At 32.0% G+C, this 23057-nt stretch overlaps 1 non-coding gene across 1 annotated transcript; it reads left to right on the top strand.

Annotated features, from left to right (window-relative positions):
* Positions 1–220: 220 nt before the first annotated feature.
* On the top strand, positions 221–327 carry LOC139903037 (small nucleolar RNA R71). The gene has a single exon (XR_011777885.1). It is a non-coding gene; the product is annotated as a small nucleolar RNA R71 (small nucleolar RNA).
* Positions 328–23057: the final 22730 nt, after the last annotated feature.

A 23057-nucleotide genomic window follows, 5' to 3' on the forward strand; every position in this document is an offset into this window, starting at 1 on the left:
ATCAAAGTCATGGCTAGAATCGGCTCTAGCCGCTTTAGATGAACGAAAAATATCTTTTTCCTGGTGCCATTCATGTGAGTGGGATGCTGTGTTATCAATGATTTTGTGAGCTTCGGTTGCGGTTTTCTTCATAATGGAACCACCAGCTGCTGTGTCGATGTCTTTTCGTGTAGCAAAATCGACACCTTGGTAGAATATTTGTACTATTTGATAAGTGTCTAAACCGTGTTGAGGACATCCTCTCAACAACTTCCCGAATCTTGTCCATGCCTCATATAATGTTTCATTTGGCTTTTGCGCGAACGTAAAAATTTCTCCTTGAAGTCTCACGGCTTTAGAAGCCGGAAAGAATCTTTTAAGAAAATTTTCAACTAAGACATCCCATGTGTCAATCGCTCCTTCGGGTAACGATTCTAACCAATCTTTGGCTTCTCCCTTTAAAGTCCAGGGAAACAACATGAGATAGATATGTTGATCCTCAACTTCTCTGATTTTAAATAAAGTACAGATCCTATTAAAGGTTTGAAGATGTTCGTTTGGATCTTCTTTTGGCGTACCACTATATTGGCATTGATTAGTTACCATGTGTAGGATTTGTCCTTTGATTTCATAATCTGGCGCATTAATGTCTGGTCGCGTAATGCATGTCCTTGGCCAATGCGTGTAGCTCTCATTCGATCTTCCATACTTAGAGGTTCCGTTATTTCCATATTTGAAATTGTTAAATCCAAATTACTAGAGATTCTAATTTAATGGTTTGTGGTTCAGGAGGAATGATTAGTGGTTCTGGATCTTGAAATTGTCCTTGAATATCCTCCGGGTTCTCAATTGTGAAGTCGGGTTCAAAAAATGGATTATCGAAAATTTGAATTGGAGTTCTTGTTCGACTAGATGATGATTCTAAAGAAAAATCAACGGTGACAATATTGGCTAGATGTCTTGATCGAGTTACAGGTGGTGAACGTATGAAAGGTGGTGAACGTTTTGCTCGGTGCATTCACTGAATATCCTATTAGTTATAAAGATAAAAATTATATAAGTTATCAAATTAATAGACTTTTCTGATTTGACCACGTTTCGAATAGCCAATAGATGCAGCATGTAGCCAGGACCCTTTAAATCGGAAGCCCACAACTCGCCACTAACAAATCCAACTATTACTACGAACAAAAAAATTTGGATGTCTATCAATTTAATTGCTTACAATAATTTTTCGTCGAAATTTTAAAGAAAATAAAGAAAATTCTATATCCTAAAAACTAGAGCGTAAAAATGAGAAAGAAAAAGAACGTCGAAAAACGTCGAAAAATAAAAATAAGAAAGAAAAACGTCGAAACTTAAAAGTCTAAAAATTAAATCTAAAAAGTTGCGCCCAAAGGTATTAAGCCTTAAAAGGAATTCTATATCCAAAACGGCAATAACTTAATTAGGCACTAAAATCTAAAAACTGCGTCGCAAAATTCTAAAGCGCCTAAATCTTAATCTAAAGAAAAAGTACTTAAGGGATTTTATGGCAAAACCTTAAAAATCTAGAAGTATAAATTAACTATGGCAAAACTAAACTTAAAGCTAATTACTAACGACAAATATTAAAAACTACGAATAACCGAAATAAATACAAAAAGAAATTAAAGTGATAAAAATACAATTTTTAAAAAAAATATTATTTTTATATTATTATTTATAAAAGTATTAATAAATAATAATAACTAAAACTTAAAATACAAATTAATTAAAAACTAAAACTAATTATTATTAAATAAAAACCCTAATAATAATTATTAGAAAATTAAACCCGTAATAAATGCTCCTAGGTTTGATCTGTCAGTATACCTCATGCAACCGCATGAATATTAGGCTTTGGGCTCATGCGATCGCATGGCCCAACAATTCCAGAACTGAATCGAGCTTCTAACAGGTTCGGCCCAATCTCTTTATTTTATTTATTATTTGATTTATTATTATAGAAAATATTTATATTAATCTAAATAAACTTCTTCTTTTTTTAATACAAATATATTTTTACAACTATAAAATAAAAATATAGCGTTTTAGCGTTCCCCGGCAGCGGCGCCAAAAAATTGATGTGTCAGCGGAGGTGTACGAAATATTATTATTTTTAATACGAAATACGGTACAATTTACACAAGTTTTATATAATTTATTTACAGATGGGATATACCTAAACCTTGCTACAACACTATAGGCAGTGTACCTAATCGTAGAGTAGTATAGTTTTTAGTAAGTCCGGTTCGTTCCACAGGAAGATGGCTTATTTTACACTATATTTTTATATAACTATATTTGTACAAAATATAAATATATATATATATATATATATATATATATATATATATATATATATATATATATATATATATATATATTACAATTATTATTATCATAAAAGGGTGGGATTTACCGTTTAATGACTGGTTTGTCGATTTTATATTTTAAGCGAAGCGTAAAGTAAATGACGATATTTAACTAATGATAAAATAAATAACAATAATTAAAATGACAATAAATAAAAGTACGAGGAAATATAAAATAAAATATATTATGCTTATTTAAACTTCCGTACTCATGATGTTTAACGTTTTGATTTTAATTTATTACCCTGGGTTAATTGTTTTTTGTCCTGGATTATTTGATAAGTCCATCTGGTTTTGTCCATAATAGTCCATCGGTCATAATTATAAAGTGCGAGGGTCTTCACCAAATTAACCTTATACCCGAAGTCAAATATTCTAACTAATTGGGGACTTAAACTGTAATAAGGTTTTAATACATTGTTAATGATTACACCATGTTATCAACTGCGTGTAACCCAAGGTTTTAATACTTTATTAACAATTACACCAATTTCCCTTGAATGTAATCCACCCCTGTTTTAATGAGTCCATTGACTATTAATCCATCCCCGTGTCCTGTCAAATGAATAATTATTAGTATTTATAAATATCCCACTCACCGTACCCAGTCAAGCGTATGTGGTTATATATAGATACGTCAAATTATAAATCTCTATATTAAATTAACAAGATATCATTTAGTTAATCAAATATAAGCCCATTAATAGCCCATAGTCCAATTTCCACAAGTGTCGGTCTTTTGTCCAAACCCTAATTATGATCCAAAGCCCAATAAACCCATCTTAATATTTAGCCCAACATCACAATTACTTCGGCTCAAATAAGCATAATAATAACTTAGTTACGAGACATTAATTTAAAAAGGAAGAACATAGTTTACAGTGATTATTAATAGCGTAGCGTTACACAGACAGAGTTTCAACTTTAAAACCCGTAAAACATTTCTTACAATAACCCAATTATTATTAAACTTAAATTAAAATTAAAATTATAAATATAAATATATATATATATATATATATATATATATATATATATATATATATATATATATATATATATTACATATAGAGAGAAAGAAAGAGTGTGAAGTATGAAGGTGTAAAGAATTCGTGAGAAAACTGGCTAATTTATAGAACTTTTTTGGATCCTGAAGCTCATGCACTCGCATGAGATTTCAGTGTATTTTCCATGCATTCGCATGGGTTCATGCAAATGCGTGGGATTTTAGTGCATTTCTCATGCACTCGCATGGCCAGCCTGGATCAGATATTTTTGATTTGCAAAACGTGGGCTGCTCGAATTAATTAATATATAATATAATATATATAATTATATATATATTATATTATATTCTTGTTCATAGTTGACTTGTAATTTTAGCTCCGTCTCGTACGTTTACGCCCGGTTTATGTCTCGGTTCCGGATTTTCGAACGTCTTTTCGTATGCTTAGATAACTTGTACTTTTCATTCTGCAGCTTGTACTCTTGTCATTTTTAGACGTTTCTTATCAATAAATTGAATCATTTGGATTGTAACTTGTACGTTTGAGCTTTTTGGACGTTTGCGTCTTCAACTCTTCGTTTTCTTCTTTTGTCTTCGCACTTATTTATTTAAACGAATATTACTTGAAAATAGAACAATTGCAACTAAAAGCTTTACATATTGGAAGGATATTGATACTAAATATATGTTCATTTAGAGCACTATCACCTGATTCGCTAGGACCAACACTCTGATACTGATGTTAAAGCAGAGGGGTACGAAATATACTATATTTTTATTGCGAAATACTATTAAATATGATACAATTTTTAACAAGATATTTATTTATTTATAGAATGGATATACTTAAACCTTGCTACAACACTTATAGGCAGTGTACCTAATCGTACAGTAGTGTAGTTTTTAGTAAGTCCGGTTCGTTACATAGGGAAAATCTTTAAACAAAGCTTAACGCTATATTAGTTTAAATTTATAAAAATACAAATATATATATAAGTAATATTATTATTATAAAGGGGGGTTTTTACCGTTTAATGACCGGTTTGTCGATTTTAAAACTTTAGTCGCAGTTAAAACCAAAATTAAAAATAAATACAAGACTTAATGTAAAGTAAATAACGATAATGAAATTGCGATAAATAAAAGTGCAATAAAATAAAGTTGCGATAATTAAAAAGTACGATAATTAAAAGTGCAATTAAATACAATAACAATAAATAAAAGTGCGATAATTAGAAGTGCAATTAAATATAAAATAAAGGAAATTAAATATGAAATTAAAGAATTATGCTTATTTAAACTTCCGTAATCATGATGTTTGAAGTGTTGATTTTAGTTTTATACCCATGGGTTAATTGTCCTTTGTCCTGGATTATTTAATATGTCCGTCTGGTTTTTGTCCATAACAGTCCATCAGTCATAAATATAAAGTGCGAGTGTCCTCGTCAAATTATCCTTATACCCGAAGTTAAATATTCCAACTAATTGGGGACTTAAACTGTAACAAGATTTTAATACTTTGTTTAATAATTACACCAGGATGTCGACTGAATGTAACCCAAGGTTTTAATACTTTGTTATCAATTATGCCAAGTGTCCTTGTAAATAATTTCACCCCTGTTTTAATAATTCTAGTGGTTATTAATCCATTCCCGTGTCCGGTTAAATGAACGATTATTCGTACATATAAATACCTTGCCCATCGTACCCGATCGAGTGTATATGGTTATTTATAGGGACGTCCAATTGTAAATCTTTATATTAACATTAACAAATTATCATTTAGTTGAACAAATATAAAGCCCATTAATAGCCCATAGTCTAATTTCCACAAGTGTCGTTCTTTTGTCCAAACCCCAATTATGGTACAAAGCCCAATTACCCAATTTTAATAATTAGCCCAACATCATGATTACTTCAGATTAAATAAGCATAATAATAACTTAGCTACGAGACATTAATGTAAAAAGGTTGAACATAACTTACAATGATTAAAAATAGCGTAGCGTTACACGGACAGAATTTCGACTTATACCCTTACAACATTCGCTAACATACCCTTATTATTAGGATTTAAAATTAAAATTAAAATTAAAATTAAAATATAAATATAAATATTACGTATAGATATATTGAGAGATAGAAAAAGATGTGTTTTGTGTTACACCAAAGCTCGATTTTTATAGGCCTGTGATCTGAAAAAGATGCTCATGCGATCGCATGAGCTTTACCCTTCAAGGCCATGCGATCGCATGGCCAGCTGGGGAGAGCTAAATTTGGTTGTTTTCTTCTGCCGACGTTTATTTAAATAAAATATAATATATATATTAATTTTAAGAATTAATTATATATGATATTATATTATATTCATATGCATAGTTGACTTGTAATTTTTAGTCCGTTGCGTCGAGCGTTGAGAGTTGACTCTGGTCCCGGTTCTGGATTTTCGAACATCCTTGCGTACAATTTAATATCTTGTACTTTGCGTTTTGAATCTTGTACTCTTGTAAGTTCGAGACGTTTCTTATCAATAATTGGAACCTCTTTGATTGTATTTTGTTCTTTTGAGCTTTTTGGTCGTTTGCATCTTTAATTCGTCGAATCTGTCTTTTGTCTTCACCTTTTATTATTTAAACGAATATCACTTGTAAATAGAACAATTGCAACTAAAAGCTTGTCTTTCTTGAGGAATAATGCTATGAAATATATGTTCGTTTTTAGCATTATCAAATATTCCCACACTTGAGCGTTGCTTGTCCTCAAGCAATATAGTCTTGAAATACAAGAATCACTTCTTTATTCTTCACACTTTGTACGTCAGTGATTTCTTTACGGCGGTATAAACAATGGTAGTAACGTTGTGGTTTACAGTCCCACATGACTATAAAAATTTAGATCCTTTAAGAAATTGAATCTTTATGAAAACATTTGATCTTTTTGAAAATTCAATCTAGCTTTTACCCTAGATAAGTTTTTCGGAATAACCCTTCACTGGTGTTTGCAAAATATTTTTGTGGGTTTGGTGGGTTTCAGATTTGAAAATTTTAGCTCAAAACTTGTGGTTTTGTGTCACCCACTTGGTAACCTTGTATTGGGAAAGCAACACGTCCAGTATACTTGCTCCGTATATTACCTTTCGGTAAACTACCGTCCGGTTGTAAAGGAAAGCGTTTGAACAAGCAACTATTAAGGCAATGTCCCCTGACATGCTTTTAATTATGGTCTATAACGTGTCGGACGCAATTACTATCCTTGGTAGGAGCAATAGTAAAGCTCACCCTTATGATTTTTCGGTCTGGCACAAGGTCCTGTCTTTGACCATGCTATGCAACCACCGTTCTTACGGTTGACACCCGATTTGGTTCAGGTGACCTAATGAATTCCAGGTGAATTCAAAGGATTTTACGTTCAATGGTAATGAACGCATTGAAAATGGGTTTTCAGAAAACAAATCGGTTTATAATTTGATCAAAATATTTTCTCGTTCAAGCTCGAGTTTAGATATCATCGAATTCCATGAGTTTGAATTCTCAATCTTTAAGGTCAATCTCAAGGATTGAGTAATATCAGGCTTAAAAGCTGATTTTTAATCTTTAAGGAGATTATCCTTTCTGGGGATCTGATTCATTAGTCTTATCAAGCTAATTTGCACGGTGCCCCCTCATTGTACGAGATAAATCCTTCTCATGGTTAGGATAAATCTGACCACTTGGCGACCCTGTTTGATGCTGAGGTCCGTAGATTTCCTGCTGATTTTAGTGATGACTTTTCTAGGTTTTTCGTCAACCTACAGCTGGTCTGGACGACAACTTCATGACCTAAATCAAGAAGCGCGTGTCTTTTTCGGAAGACTTTACTTCCTTTTAATGATGGAATTGATTCATCGTGTAGATCCATCTTTCTTTCAAATATATTACAGTAAATCGGGTAAAACTATTTAGTTTAGTCCAAAGCAAAAGTATCTTTAATTATTTGTTACATAAATATGTGATATATGTTTAAGATAACTTGGTAATTTTTCCCACACTTGGCTTTTATTTTCCTTTTTATTGTCCTCTATTCCATTTTAAATGAATTTTAACATTTTGGTTTGTTTCTCAATTTATGTCCTTTCTGAGGTAACAATAATTTCGGTGTTAACACCTACTTTTATCGTTCATAAATATGTATAAACATGATTTTGAGTTCATTTAATTGAAAATTTTGAAAAATTTTACTAGAATTGGGTAGTCAGTATATATGACTAGGGCTGTTCTTTATTATCAGAGAGCACTAGATTCTAATACAACTACTACTTTACTAGTATTTCTAATGGTAACCAAGTGTATAAAGTAAAAATTTTAAAATCCGAAAGAATTTAACCCCTTCCCACACTTAAGATCTTGCAATGCCCTCATTTGCAAGAAATCAGTAACGATTTAAATTATTGAGGGTGATTAGCGTAAAAATGATTAAATTTTACCAAAGTTTCCAAACATATTGGCGTTTGGTTGCTGAATGATAAATGGTGCATATCATTTGTTCATTTCGTCTGTTGTTACATCACATTTATTTGTCATCTTGTCGTCAAAATTAGTAGCTTTTGCTGAACTTAATGCCAGTCTTTGAAAATACAATGTTTTACCCTGTTTTGTACAATTTACAATATACATACATACAAATATAAACATGCATGGCAATTTGAAATGGGACTTAATATCCCACTTTCAAATCCTAAATGTGAAATATTAGTACACAATAATAATAAAAGTTATAAAAATTACATAAGTATATTCAATAACATAAGTTTAAACATGAATAAGTAAAAAGATAAAAACATAAAAATCATATAAATAACCAAATGGAACTAAATCAGTCTGGATATGGGTTCCAGTTCATCTCGTCAGGTGCGTTCCATTGTTGGTTATAGGTGTTCTGATAGGCTTGGTTATAGTCATACCGGTTAAAGGGTGGTCGGATATCGGGGTTGTGTGGCGGAAAATGAGCAGGTCGAGTAGGTACATAGTTATTTGGTACCTGATATGATAGCTGGCTCATGATTTGGTGCTGATGAACTACCCAGCTAACGTGTTGGCGTCGCCTATAATCCTCGTATACTTGCTCGGAGTTCCACTGCTCATACATACTATGTCTGGCCGCGTTCGTCATTGCTTCCTCATCTATACGAACGTGGACTTCAAGAATAGCATCTCGAAAGACATCCCTAATGTCTTCCGCCTCCTCCATTTCCTCGTCTGAGCCTCTCTCTACCTGAGGATGAGATCCCTCATAGGGTACCGCCTGGTTACGTCTACTTTTCAATACATTAGCACCCACATAAACTTTCAATCCTACGGGCTCAACCTGTTCTCTACAAAGCTGTAATGGACCTCCTTGGTTCCTATCAACACCTAAATACTCTCCAATGAGAGTAACAAAAATACCTCCTCCTATTATACTCCCGTCCTGCATTCCCTCTACCATTTTAGATAAATAAAAAGCAACACAGTAAGGGATATTGACAAAGCTTCTAGGATCCCGAATACACTTTAGGTAGAATAAATCATGTAAGGTAATTTTTTCTTTATTGTGACCTCTCTGTGTAATTGAGTTAGCTAAAAATCTATGAATAATACGAAGCTCGGCTCTGTCAATATGTGTATAGGAGTGTCCTCCTGCTAGTGTAAAAACATCAAAATGTGACATACGCCTCCAAATGGCATCAGCGTCAAAGTTACTATCTACCCTTTCACCATAATGAATCAAATTTGTACAATCGGGTAATAACAACTCACCAGGAGTATATATCTGTAAAGCCCTGGCCATGTCCAGCATGGACATTCTGTACATCCTACCGCCAAGGATAAACCTAAGAAATCTTCTATCATCTATTCTAACTATATTTGTATCAAGTGATACAGTACTCATCAACTCAACACACCATTCCTTATATACAGGTCTACGAATGGTGAAAAGACGTTCCCAATCTGTAAAAGAAGAACTGCCATACCTTTGTACCAAAAGCTGTCTAACACGGTCAGCTAGATGGACCGTTTCCAAAGGGGCCCAATCAATTACCCTTGGCACCTCTACATTTTTTGTTACCAATTTGAATTTGTTCGTTTGATATGTCTCGTAATCTCTCCATCTCCTATCAAATCTCAGATTAGGATGCAGAGTGTGCTCAGGAATCGTTGGGAATTCTACTGGCGGCCTCATCGGGAATACTATGAATTCATCAACAAACTGTACCGGATCATAATAAGGTATGTGCTGATCAGGCTGTTGTTGTTGTTCCTGTTGTGGTTGTTGTTCGTGTTGCATTTCTGGTTCTGGTTCTGGTGCTGGTGCTGGTCGTCTAGATGATGATGCTCCTGAACCTCCAGTATCGGCTTTCTGCAAAACACATTAAACACAAAATTTGTGCATCCAAATATGCATTAGTGTTAGCAAAATAACAACTTAAAACAATTACTATAACATGTTAAATCAAAATTAAACTTATACACATTTTCACAATTTTTCACAATTCTACACTTTTCAAATAAGCACATATGAAAATGTATACAAAGTTCATAAGCTTTTAACTCAAATAACATGTCAAAATAGTCATTACTAATAATTAAACAAGTCTCAAATGGCAATTACATCAAATTAATCAAGTTCATGAATTCTGGACTTAAAAAGTCCACTTTAATCTCCAAAAATCATGTTTAGGATCAATGTTTGGATCATTTAACTACCTAAACATGTTACACTACTCAATTTAGCAATAATTCATGACGAAAATCGGCCATAACCTGTTTATATCAAAAAGCCCCAAATTGCTCAAGAACACAAACCCTAGATTTCTAAAATTTTTGAAGTTTTTGGCTTCAAATCATGTTAAATAGCATCAATCTAGGTTATACATGCATAAAATACTAACAATTTAACACTAATTACACTAGAAATTAACAAAATTGCATTAGGTAAAAAATTGGTAATTATCACAAAAACTAGGAATTTAGAGAGTTTAGGGGTGTAATTTTTACCATTTTGCTGAAGAATGAGAATCTAGGCATGATTAGAGCAAGAAAAATAACGAATTACGGTGGAAAAATGATGAAATTTGGTGAAGATTTGAGAGAGTTTCGTGTTTTTGTGTGTGTTGTGGTGAGGAAGACAGACTCGCTGTCTGTATGTATCAGGCCAGATTTTTGCCTCCATGCGATCGCATGGAGGTATAAGGTGATTCCCAGGCGATCGCATGGGTACCCGGCTACAGTGTTTTGACTTTTTTTTTTAAACCTTATACTTTATAAAACCTATAATTAATTAAATTTTAAAAATTTGTTTTCCTTTAAGAGCGAGGGTGTTTCGGATCGATGTCCTAGTCCGTCCCTCGACAAAATTTTAAAATTTGTCAATTCAAATCGCGGTTTTTAAAAGTAAAGATTTTTGGGTTTTTTAATGTTTTTGGCATACTTTAGTTTAATAAGATTAAAAATAATGATAATAAAAGTTCTCGTCCCTCCCTCGGGTAAAGTAATTTCGGTTCAATGACCTAGTCTTCAACTCACGACGAATTTTAAAAATCAAAATTTTAACTTAACGAAATAAAGTACATTTTTGTTTTTAAATTCACACCAAACTTAAATTTAAAATGCATAAAATTAAAAATCCATATAATAAAAATTAAAAATTCACACCAAACTTATATTATATTTTTGTTTTTATACATACAAACTTATATTAAAAAGATTAATTTTTCAAATATTTACAATTTTAAATATATTAATTTAAAAAGTTTACAATATTTTTTTTTAATACTAATTTTAAAAACAAAGTAAAAATAAAATTAAAAATCTTTTTGGCTTTTATCCCACTTTAATCAATCAAATATTATCAAAAATATACGCCCCTCTTTTCGGTAAAGTAATTTCGGTTCCATGACCTAATTTAACTCATGACGAATTTTTGAAATATTTTTTTTTAGTAGATTGATTAAAGATATTTATACCTTAAGAATAAACGTTAAATTTCGCAGTGATGTAATAAATTTTTGAATGATATCAATAATTTCGGTCGCCAAACCTAATTTTATCGAATACCAATTTAATACTTTATAGCGAACAAATTAGCGTTTATTATCAAAAGGTTAAAAATGAAAATAAAAAATAAAAACTGTACAGGCTTACCTGTGAGATAGTATTCTTAGTGATACGATCTATCCCACTCATAAGATAGTCGGTTTAATTGGTTTTCCATAGCTACATAGGCGTAACCTCGAGCATTCAGTGTTTTTTCTTCTAAACATATGAACGGTCCGTCTCTGCATAAAGTAACAAATTCGGTGTTTGAATAGGTTTGATTATTTGAACATTTACCACCATGTGACCATTTTCCGCATTTGTGACATCTTTCTAGGTGTCGTGCTCTTCTTTTCGCTGCGGATTTTGATTTTTCTTTACCAAATTGTAACTTATTATCTTCGCATCTGGATTCTTTTCTTACTCCGTCCAATCTTTCTCTGATTACTGATACTAGTTCACTTGGAAGTGTGTCATTATTACGTTTAGTGATCAAAGCGTGTAGCATTAGACCATGGTTTAGTTCACAGGCAGTCTTCATTTCGTAAAAATCTAAAAAAAATAAAAATTCAGAATGGGGGGAGAAGACTAGTTCTTTAGGGTCTGCTAGGGAAAGACCATTCGGGTTCCATTTTCGAGAACTACACGAAAACAGAAAATCTAACTCTAACAGAAATACATAAAATCCTTAAAAGACTTGATTCTCCCCACACTTAGTTAGCTGTGATATCGGAATTGTGATTAACTTCGTTGTCGACTTCCATCGGACTATCTATATAATGTTTAACTCTGTGACCATTAACTTTAAATTCAATCCCATTTGAATTTATTAACTCTACTGTTCCATATGGGAAAACTCTTTTGACTATGAATGGTCCAGACCATCTTGATTTCAATTTTCCAGGAAATAGCTTGAATCGTGAATTGAAAAGAAGAACTCTGTCTCCTTCTTTAAATTCTTTTGAACTTCTGATTCTTTTATCATGCAATTTCTTCGTTCTTTCTTTATAGATTAACGAATTTTCGTATGCTTCATGTCTTAATTCTTCTAATTCATTTAGTTGACTTAACCGTAGACGTCCAGCTTCCTGTAAATCAAGATTACATGTCTTCAAAGCCCAAAATGCTTTGTGTTCAATTTCTACTGGAGGATGACATGCTTTTCCATAAACGAGTCTAAAAGTTGTGGTTCCAATTGGAGTTTTGTAGGCTGTTCTAAAAGCCCAGAGTGCATCCTCCAATTTAATGGACCATTCCTTCAGATTTGATCCTACGGTTTTCTCTAGAATACGTTTTAAGGCTCGGTTGGTATTTTCAACTTGTTCACTTGTCTGTGGATGATAAGCGGTGGAGATTTTATGAGTTACTCCATATCTTTTAAGAACTTTCTCAAGTTGATTATTACAGAAATGAGTTCCCCGATCACTTATTAAAGCTTTCGGTGTTCCAAACCTTGCAAAAAGACGTTTTAAAAAGTTGACTACAACTCGTGCATCGTTAATTGGGAGAGCTTGTGCTTCCGCCCATTTAGATACATAATCAATGGCTACGAGAATATATAGATTATTATGAGATTTTGGAAATGGACCCATAAAGTCAATACCCCAAATGTCAAATACTTCACATACTTGAATGACATTTTGTGGCATTTCATCACGTTGACTTATTTTTCCGGCCCTTTGACAAGCATCACAGGAATTGCAAAGAAGGTGTGCGTCTTTGTAAATTGTAGGCCAATAGAATCCAGTATCATAAACTTTTCTTGCTGTTAGTTGAGGCCCATAATGCCCTCCTGTTGGTCCTGTTTGACAATGGTTTAAAATTTTACTAGCTTCATCTCTGAATACACATCGGCGTATTATTTCATCTGGACAACTTTTAAACAGATGTGGATCTTCCCATAAATAGTGTTTTATATCACTGAAGAATTTCTTTCATTTTTGGTACGATAATCCTTTTTCAAGGAATCCACATACTAAATAGTTTGCATAGTCTGCAAACCATGGAATTTCATTATAATCTATCTTCAATAGATATTCATCAGGAAAGTTGTCTTGTATGGCCGATTCATTTAGAACTTATAATTCGGGATTTTCAAGACGAGAAAGATGATCAGCGGCGAGATTTTCTGCTCCTCTTTTATCTCGGATTTCAATATCGAACTCTTGTAAGAGTAAGATCCAGCGGATTAATCTTGGTTTGGCATCTTGTTTCGAAAATAGGTATCTAAGAGCAGAATGGTCGGTATAGATCACCGTTTTTGCTAGAACGAGATATGAACAAAATTTGTTAAAAGCAAAGACAATAGCAAGGAGTTCTTTTTCAGTAGTTTTGTAATTCGTTTGTGCTCCTTGTAACGTCTTACTAGCATAATATATAGGTTGAAATCGTTTTTCAATCCTTTGTCCTAAAACGGCTCCCATTGCAAAATCACTTGCATCGCACATAAGTTCAAACGGTAGATTCCAATTTGGTGTTATCATGATTGGTGCATTAGTGAGTTTCTCTTTAAGAATATTAAAAGATTTGATGCATTCATCTGAAAAGATGAATGGAGCATCCTTTTCTAGGAGTTTATTCATAGGAGTGGCAATTTTAGAAAAATCTTTTATGAAACGTCGGTAAAAACCGGCATGCCCTAGAAAACTCCTAACTCCTCTAACATTGGTGGGATGTGGAAGTTTAGCAATTACATCTACTTTAGCTCTATCCACTTCAATTCCTTCCTTTGAAATTTTATGTCCAAGAACGATGCCTTCTTTAACCATAAAATGGAATTTCTCCCAATTAAGTACTAGATTTGATTGTTCGCATCTAATAAGCATTCGTTCCAGATTAACTAGACATGATTCAAATGTATCACCGAAGACTGAAAAGTCATCCATGAAAACTTCCATGCATTCTTCTATCATGTCGTGAAAAATCGCCATCATGCACCTTTGAAAGGTTGCAGGGGCGTTGCAAAGTCCAAATGGCATGCGTTTGTAAGAAAAAGTACCATAAGGGCACGTGAATGTGGTTTTCTCTTGATCTTCTGGTGCTATTGGAATTTGAAAGTATCCGGAAAAACTATCTAGAAAACAATAGTAACTATTTCCGGCTAATCTTTCTAACATTTGATCAATGAAAGGTAAGGGAAAGTGATCTTTTCTGGTGGCGTCATTTAATTTTCTATAATCAATACATACACGCCATCATGTTACAGTCCTAGTAGGAATAAGCTCATTTTTTTCATTTGTAATGACAGTCATGCCACCCTTCTTAGGCACACATTGAACTGGGCTTACCCATGGACTATCAGAGATTGGATAAATTAAACCTGCATCTAGCAGTTTAATAATTTCTTTTTTAACTACATCTTTCATATTCGGATTTAGTCTTCGTTGGAGTTGCACATACGTTTTATGACCTTCTTCCATAAGGATTTTATGTGTGCAATACGAAGGACTTATTCCTTTAATATCATGAATTTTCCATGCAATGGCTGGTTTATGAGCTTTCAACACAGAAATGAGTTGTGATTTTTCATTTTCAGTAAGAGAAGACGATATTATTACAGGTAATTCAGATTCACCATGTAAATAAGCGTATTCCAAATGGTTTGGAAGTGGCTTTAACTCTAATTTCGGAGGTTCTTCTATCGATGATTTGTATCGATACCTGTCTTCTACTTTTAGCATTTGAATTTCTTCTGTTGTTGGTTCATATCCATTAGCTATTAGTGTAGCTAACATTTCAGCTTCATCAATTGGTTCATTACCTTCTCCTAAAGAACATTCTCCTGTTTCTTGTAATTCTGGAAATTCTTCTAACAATTCTGCATGTGAATCTATAGTTTGAATATAATAACATGTATCATCTGCAGATTGCGGTTGTTGCATAGCTCTATCAACTGAAAAGGTAACACTCTCGTCCTCTATACTTAGGGTCAGTTTCTTACCAAACACGTCTATCATTGCTTTAGCCGTGTTTAAGAATGGTCTTCCTAATATGAGAGGAACTTGAGAATCTTCTTCCATGTCCAGAACAACAAAATCTACTGGAAATACTAAAGTACCAACTTTGACTAGCATGTTCTCCATTATCCCTCTAGGATATTTTATTGATCGATCGGCTAGTTGTATACTTATTCTGGTTGGTTTCAATTCTCCAAGGTCTAGTTTAGTGTATAGTGAATACGGCATTAAATTTATACTAGCACCTAAGTCTGCCAATGCTTCTATTGAACTAAGACTACCCAGAAAACATGGAATTGTGAAACTTCCTGGATCAGATAGTTTTTCTGGTATCTTATTCAACAGCACTGCTGAACAATTAGCATTCATAGTAACGGCCGAGAGTTCTTCCATTTTCTTTCTATTTGAGATTAGATCTTTCAAGAATTTAGCATATCTAGGCATTCCTGAAATCACATCAATGAAAGGAAGATTTACATTTATCTGTTTAAACATATCCAAGAATTTGGATTGCTCGGCTTCAAGTTTCTCTTTCTTCATTTGACTCGGGTAAGGAAGTGGTGGTTGGTATGGTTTAACATAAGGTTTATCCTTAACTGTGTTATCTTCATTAACCTTTTCAACTACCAGTTCTTTTTCCTTATCTTGATCAGGTTGTGGTTCTTGTGGAGTAGGAATAGCTTCATCAGAAGTTACAGGTATTTCAGGTGGTTTAAGTGTTGTACCACTTCTTGTGGTAATGGCTTTAGCTGTTTCATTCCGGGGGTTAGCATTTGTATCACTAGGTAAACTTCCTGGTTTTCTTTCACCTATTAACCTTGCTAGGTTACTTACTTCTTGTTCCAAGTTTTGAATAGAAGCTTGTTGATTTCTAAATGCTTGAGCATTTTGTTCATTAGTTTGTTTTTGAGATGTGAAAAACTGCGTTTGAGTTTCAACTAGCTTTGTTATCATATCTTCTAAATTCGGCTTTTTGTCATCGGTTTGTGGTGGTTTGTTTTGAAAATTAGGTCTTTGCTGATTGTAAGTATTATTGGATACTTATTGATTACTAGGACCTTGTTGGTTGTTGTATGGAATATTTCGATTATAATTCTGGTTTTGATTGTAGATCGGTCTTGGCGGTTGATAATTATTCTGATAATTATTTCCAGGCCTTTGGTTTATGTATGAAATATTCTCTCTTTGTTCCATTGTTAATTCAATACTGAGACAATCTTTTGTCAAATGTGGTCCTCCACACTGCTCACAACTAATTCGTATTGAGTGGATATCTTTAGTCATCTTTTCCATTCGTCTCTCGACAGCATCTATCTTTACGGAAATGGAATCTAAGTCATGGCTAGAATTGGCTCTAGCTGCTTTAGATGATCTAACGATATCTTTTTCTTGGTGCCACTCATGTGAGTGGAAAGCAGTGTTATCAATAATTTTGTAAGCATCAGTTTCGGTTTTCTTCATAATAGAACCACCAGCTGCTATATCGATGTCTTTCCTTGTAGTGATGTCGCATCCTTGGTAGAATATTTGTACTATTTGACAGGTGTCTAAACCATGTTGCGGATATCCTCTTAATAACTTTCCAAATCTAGTCCACGCCTCATATAGAGTTTCATTCGGTTTCTGTGTGAACGTAACAATTTCTCCTTGAAGTCTTACGGCTTTAGATGCCCGAAAGAATTGTTTAAGAAATTTTTCAACTAAAACGTCCCATGTATCAATCGCCCCTTCAGGTAACGATTCCAACCAATCTTTGGCTTCTCCCTTTAAAGTCCAAGGAAATAACATGAGATATATCTGTTCATCCTCAACTTCTCGGATTTTAAATAGAGTGCAGATCCTATCAAAGGTACGAAGATGTTCGTTTGGATCTTCCTTCGGCGCACCACTAAATTGTCATTGATTAGTCACCATGTGTAAAATTTGTCCTTTGATTTCATAATCTGGCGCATTAATGTCAGGATGAGTAATTGCGTGACCTTGGCCAGTGCGTTTAGCTCTCATTCGGTCTTCCATACTTAAAGGTTCCAGATTCTCCATAATTGAATTTGTTGAATCGGAATCACTAGAGGATTCTGATTTAATGGTTCGTTCCTCAACAATCTCTGTTTGAATGATTGGTGGTTCCGGAGGAAAATTTAATGGTTTAGGATCTATGAATCGTCCCTGAATATTCTCCGGATTCTCAATTGTGAGGTTGGGTTCAAAAAATGGATTATCCGAAATTTGAATTGGAGTACTTGGTCGACTGGATGACGATTCTAAAGAAAAATCAACGGCGGTAATATTAGCTAAATGTCTTGATCTAGTTACAGGTGGTGAACGTACAAAAGGTGGTGAACATCTTGCTCGGTGCATTCACTGAATATCCTATTAGTTTTTTTAAAAGGAAAGAAAAATTATATAAGTTATCCAATTAATAGACTTTTCTGATTTTGCCCACGTTTCGAATAGCCAAAAGATGCAGCAGAGGGGCAGGATTCGTTTGGTCTCAATATAATTGAGTACTGTTTAGCTCCAATAACCTGGTCCACGTACAAATCCAACTATTACTACGAACCAGAAAATTTTGATGTCTATCAATTTAACCACTTAAAATAAATTTTCGTAATTTTAAGAAATTTAGATAAGAAGTAGAATAAAAATCTATGTCCTAAAACTAGAATGGCGAGAAATAAGAAAGAAAAAGAGCGCGTCGAGAAATAAGGAAGAAAAAGAAAAGAGTTGAAAAATAAAAGGCGTCGAAAAATAAGAAAGAAAAAGAGTGACTTATAAAACTTTAAAACACTCGACTAACCCAACCTTATTACTACCACTAACTTAAAATTATAATCGCAAATTGAGATTACTAATTGGAATGATAATTGATACATAGGTAAAAGGCGTCTAAAAATATTAAAGCTTACAAGTAAATCTATATCCCAAATGGCAATATCTTAAAAAGGTACTAAAACTTAAAAAGATGTCACAAAATTCTAAAGCACCTAAATCTTAGTCTAAAGAAAAAAGCACTTAAGGAATTTTACGGCAAAGCCTAAAAATCTAGAAGTAAAAATAACTATGGCAAAAACTATGTCTTAAAACTAAATATGAACGGAAAATACAAAAGTTACGCTAAAAACAAATAAAAAGGGACAAAATATAAAAATATACTAAAAGTTGTAAAAATTACAATTTTTATAAAAATATTATTTTTATATTATTTATTTAATAAAACTATTAATTTTACAATTTAAATAAACTAATTAAACTAAAAATACAAATTAAATAAATAACACTAAATTAAATTACATAATATATAACCCTAATTAGGGTTTAAATATAATAATAATAATTATAATCCGTAATTAATGCAGGCTGCAGTCAACTGTGGCGTGTCAGACGGGCTCATGCGATCGCATGAGTCCTAAGCTACCCAGCCATGCGATCGCATGGGCTAGGGTTTCGGGCCACAGAGTGGGCTGCTACAGTACCGGACTCGAGTTTTAATATATATATATATATATATATATATTTTTTTTTATTTTCTGTTTTTGCTGTAAAATATATTTATAAAATATATTTATAAATTAAATAAAACTTATATTTTTACAAACTAAAAAATAGAAAAATAAAGAAACTTTATAAAACTTAAATATTTACCAAACTCTTAAAAATATTTATATTTTTGTTTTTCTTTTTAAATTTTTGAATATTTAAAATGTATTTTTACAAAAACGTATTTTTTTATAAAAGTAAACTAAAAAGAAATTTTTATATATATATATATATTAGCGTTGCACTTCCGGCTTTTAAGCTAGATTGTCCCCGACAGCTTCGCCAAAAATACTTGATGTTAAAGCAGAGGGGTACGAAATATACTATATTTTTATTGCGAAATACTATTAAATATGATACAATTTTACACAAGATATTTATTTATTTATAGAATGGATATACTTAAACCTTGCTACAACACTTATAGGCAGTGTACCTAATCGTACAGTAGTGTAGTTTTTAGTAAGTCCGGTTCGTTCCATAGGGAAAATCTTTAAACAAAGCTTAACGCTATATTAGTTTAAATTTATAAAAATACAAATATATATATAAGTAATATTATTATTATAAAGGGGGGTTTTTACCGTTTAATGACCGGTTTGTCGATTTTAAAACTTTAGTCGCAGTTAAAACCAAAATTAAAAATAAATACAAGACTTAATGTAAAGTAAATAACGATAATGAAATTGCGATAAATAAAAGTGAGATAAAATAAACTTGCGATAATTAAAAAGTACGATAATTAAAAGTGCAATTAAATAGAATAACAATAAATAAAAGTGCGATAATTAGAAGTGCAATTAAATATAAAATAAAGGAAATTAAATATGAAATAAAAGAATTATGCTTATTTAAACTTCCGTAATCATGATGTTTGACGTGTTGATTTTAGTTTTATGCCCATGGGTTAATTGTCCTTTGTCCTGGATTATTTAATATGTCCGTCTGGTTTTTGTCCATAACAGTCCATCAGTCATAAATATAAAGTGCGAGTGTCCTCGTCAAATTATCCTTATACCCGAAGTTAAATATTCCAACTAATTGGGGACTTAAACTGTAACAAGATTTTAATACTTTGTTTAATAATTACACCAGGATGTCGACTGAATGTAACCCAAGGTTTTAATACTTTGTTATCAATTATGCCAAGTGTCCTTGTACATAATTTCACCCCTGTTTTAATAATTCTAGTGGTTATTAATCTATTCCCGTGTCCGGTTAAATGAACGATTATTCGTACATATAAATACCCTGCCCATCGTATCCGATCGAGTGTATATGGTTATTTATAGGGACGTCTAATTGTAAATCTTTATATTAACATTAACAAATTATCATTTAGTTAAACAAATATAAAGCCCATTAATAGCCCATAGTCTAATTTCCACAAGTGTCGTTCTTTTGTCCAAACCCTAATTATGGTACAAAGCCCAATTACCCAATTTTAATAATTAGCCCAACATCATGATTACTTCGGATTAAATAAGCATAATAATAACTTAGCTACGAGACATTAATGTAAAAAGGTTGAACATAACTTACAATGATTAAAAATAGCGTAGCGTTACATGGACAGAATTTCGACTTATACCCTTACAACATTCGCTAACATACCCTTATTATTAGGATTTAAAATTAAAATATAAATATAAATATTACGTATAGATATATTGAGAGATAGAAAAAGATGTGTTTTGTGTTACACCAAAGCTCAATTTTTATAGGCCTGTGATCTGGAAAAGATGCTCATGCGATCGCATGAGCTTTACCCTTCAAGGCCATGCGATCGCATGGCCAGCTGGGGAGAGCCTAATTTGCTTATTTTCTTCTGCCGACGTTTATTTAAATATAATATAATATATATATTAATTTTAAGAATTAATTATATATTATATTATATCCATATGCATAGTTGACTTGTAATTTTTAGTCCGTTGCGTCGAGCGTTGAGAGTTGACTCTGGTCCCGGTTCTGGATTTTCGAACGTCCTTGCGTACAATTTAATATCTTGTACTTTGCATTTTGAATCTTGTACTCTTGTAATTTCAAGACGTTTCTTATCAATAATTGGAACCTCTTTGATTGTATTTTGTTCTTTTGAGCTTTTTGATCATTTGCGTCTTTAATTCGTCGAATCTGTCTTTTGTCTTCACCTTTTATTATTTAAACGAATATCACTTGTAAATAGAACAATTGCAACTAAAAGCTTGTATTTCTTGAGGAATAATGCTATGAAATATATGTTCGTTTTTAGCATTATCAGATACCATATGTCATAACCCGTCCTAATCCACCTGGACGAAGTCATCAATATTTGGTCCCATTGCGAGGTATTGACCTAAATATGCCATGAATAACTCCAAGTAATATCTTTAAAATGAGCAAATGCACAGCGGAAGATTTCTTTCATACATGAAAATTAACATGCTTAAAAGTGTCAACCAAAAGGTTGGTGAGTTCATAGGTTTATCATAACAATCATTTCAATATTTTAATAGACCACAAGATTTCAGTTTATAATTATATGTACACTCGCAAGTGTATAAAAGTATTCTATAAGTTGTTGAGCGCTTCGGTAACCATACTTAACAATTAATGTGGCATATTCCCTTTATTATGAAATCTCCCAACACTGTACCAAGTGTTGTAAAAACGAAGTACTATGCAACCGTTTACAATACTAGAGCGACTAACCCGGTTGGGGTGGTTAAACCCAATAGATCTATCAATAGGATTCGCGCTTACATGTTCTTACAACATGTAAATATTAGTTACCAAGCTATTAGGGAAGATATGCAAGGAGGTACAACTCAACGTATAATATATTTTAAGTACTTATGTCTATTTCGTCAAACATAAAAGTAGCGCATGTATTCTCAGCCCAAAAATATATATTGCAAAAGGAATTAAAAAGGGGGCAAATGAAACTCACTATATGATATTTTTTAGTAAAAATATGCATACGACGGAACTGAACAATGCAGGGTTGGCCTCAGATTCACGAACCTATATCAGTTATATATATTAAAACACTTATCACAATCAAACAAGTTTATATGTTAATACTTTATTAATTTTTATGTCATGTTAATAAATAGATTAATTGTAACTATTTTATATATATTATATATTAAATTCTTATTAAAGTGTTTTAATGTATATTATTTATTACAAATATTATATAATGTTTTAAAGTTAATATTTACTTATATGATTATATATACCCAAAAATATATTTATATATGCTATGTAAATTAATTAATGTTAGATAATTATAGATAATAACATTTTAAAGAAAATAGCATGTAATATTAATATAGTCATGATATAGGTAGTAAAATATATTTTTATATAAGTATCTTTTGTTTGTTAAAATAATAATTATAATAATACTAAAATAATGATAATACTAATAATAAAATGTTATATGTTAATACCTATAATAATAATAATAATAATAATAATAACAATAATAATAATAATAATAATAATAATAATAATAATAATAATAATAATAATAATAATAATAATAATAATAATAATAATAATAATAATAATAATAATAAGATGATAATATTAATAAATGAATAGATAAGTAACTACCTCAAAGGATTAGTCCTTAAAAAAAATACCCAAGTCCGGGTTTGAACCCGCGACGTCCCGCTAACCCGATAATATTTATGTCTTTCTTCATCATACCATCATCCTTTCATTTTATGATCTCAATCATTATCGTCATTTGATTAACATCTTGATTAACATAATCATCCTTTTTCTTAATACATAAAATCACAATCACCTATACTATCATCAATATCATCTCATCATCATCAGTTCTTATTATTTCATCCGTATTATATTTTCATCACCCTTCATGTTATAATCTAATTATCATAATCCTAGTACTATATCATTGTAGTGACCCGAACTTTTTCATGTTTATATATATTAATTGAGATTGATATTTACATGATTAAATGTTTCCAACATGTTAAGCAATCAAACTTGTTAAGACTTGATTAATTGAAATATGTTTCATATAGACAATTGACCACCCAAGTTGACCGGCGATTCACGAACGTTAAAACTTGTAAAAACGACATGACGATATATATATGGATATACATATGGT

The sequence above is a fragment of the Rutidosis leptorrhynchoides genome, chromosome 3, assembly GCF_046630445.1.
Source record: "Rutidosis leptorrhynchoides isolate AG116_Rl617_1_P2 chromosome 3, CSIRO_AGI_Rlap_v1, whole genome shotgun sequence".
Lineage (NCBI taxonomy): Eukaryota > Viridiplantae > Streptophyta > Magnoliopsida > Asterales > Asteraceae > Rutidosis > Rutidosis leptorrhynchoides.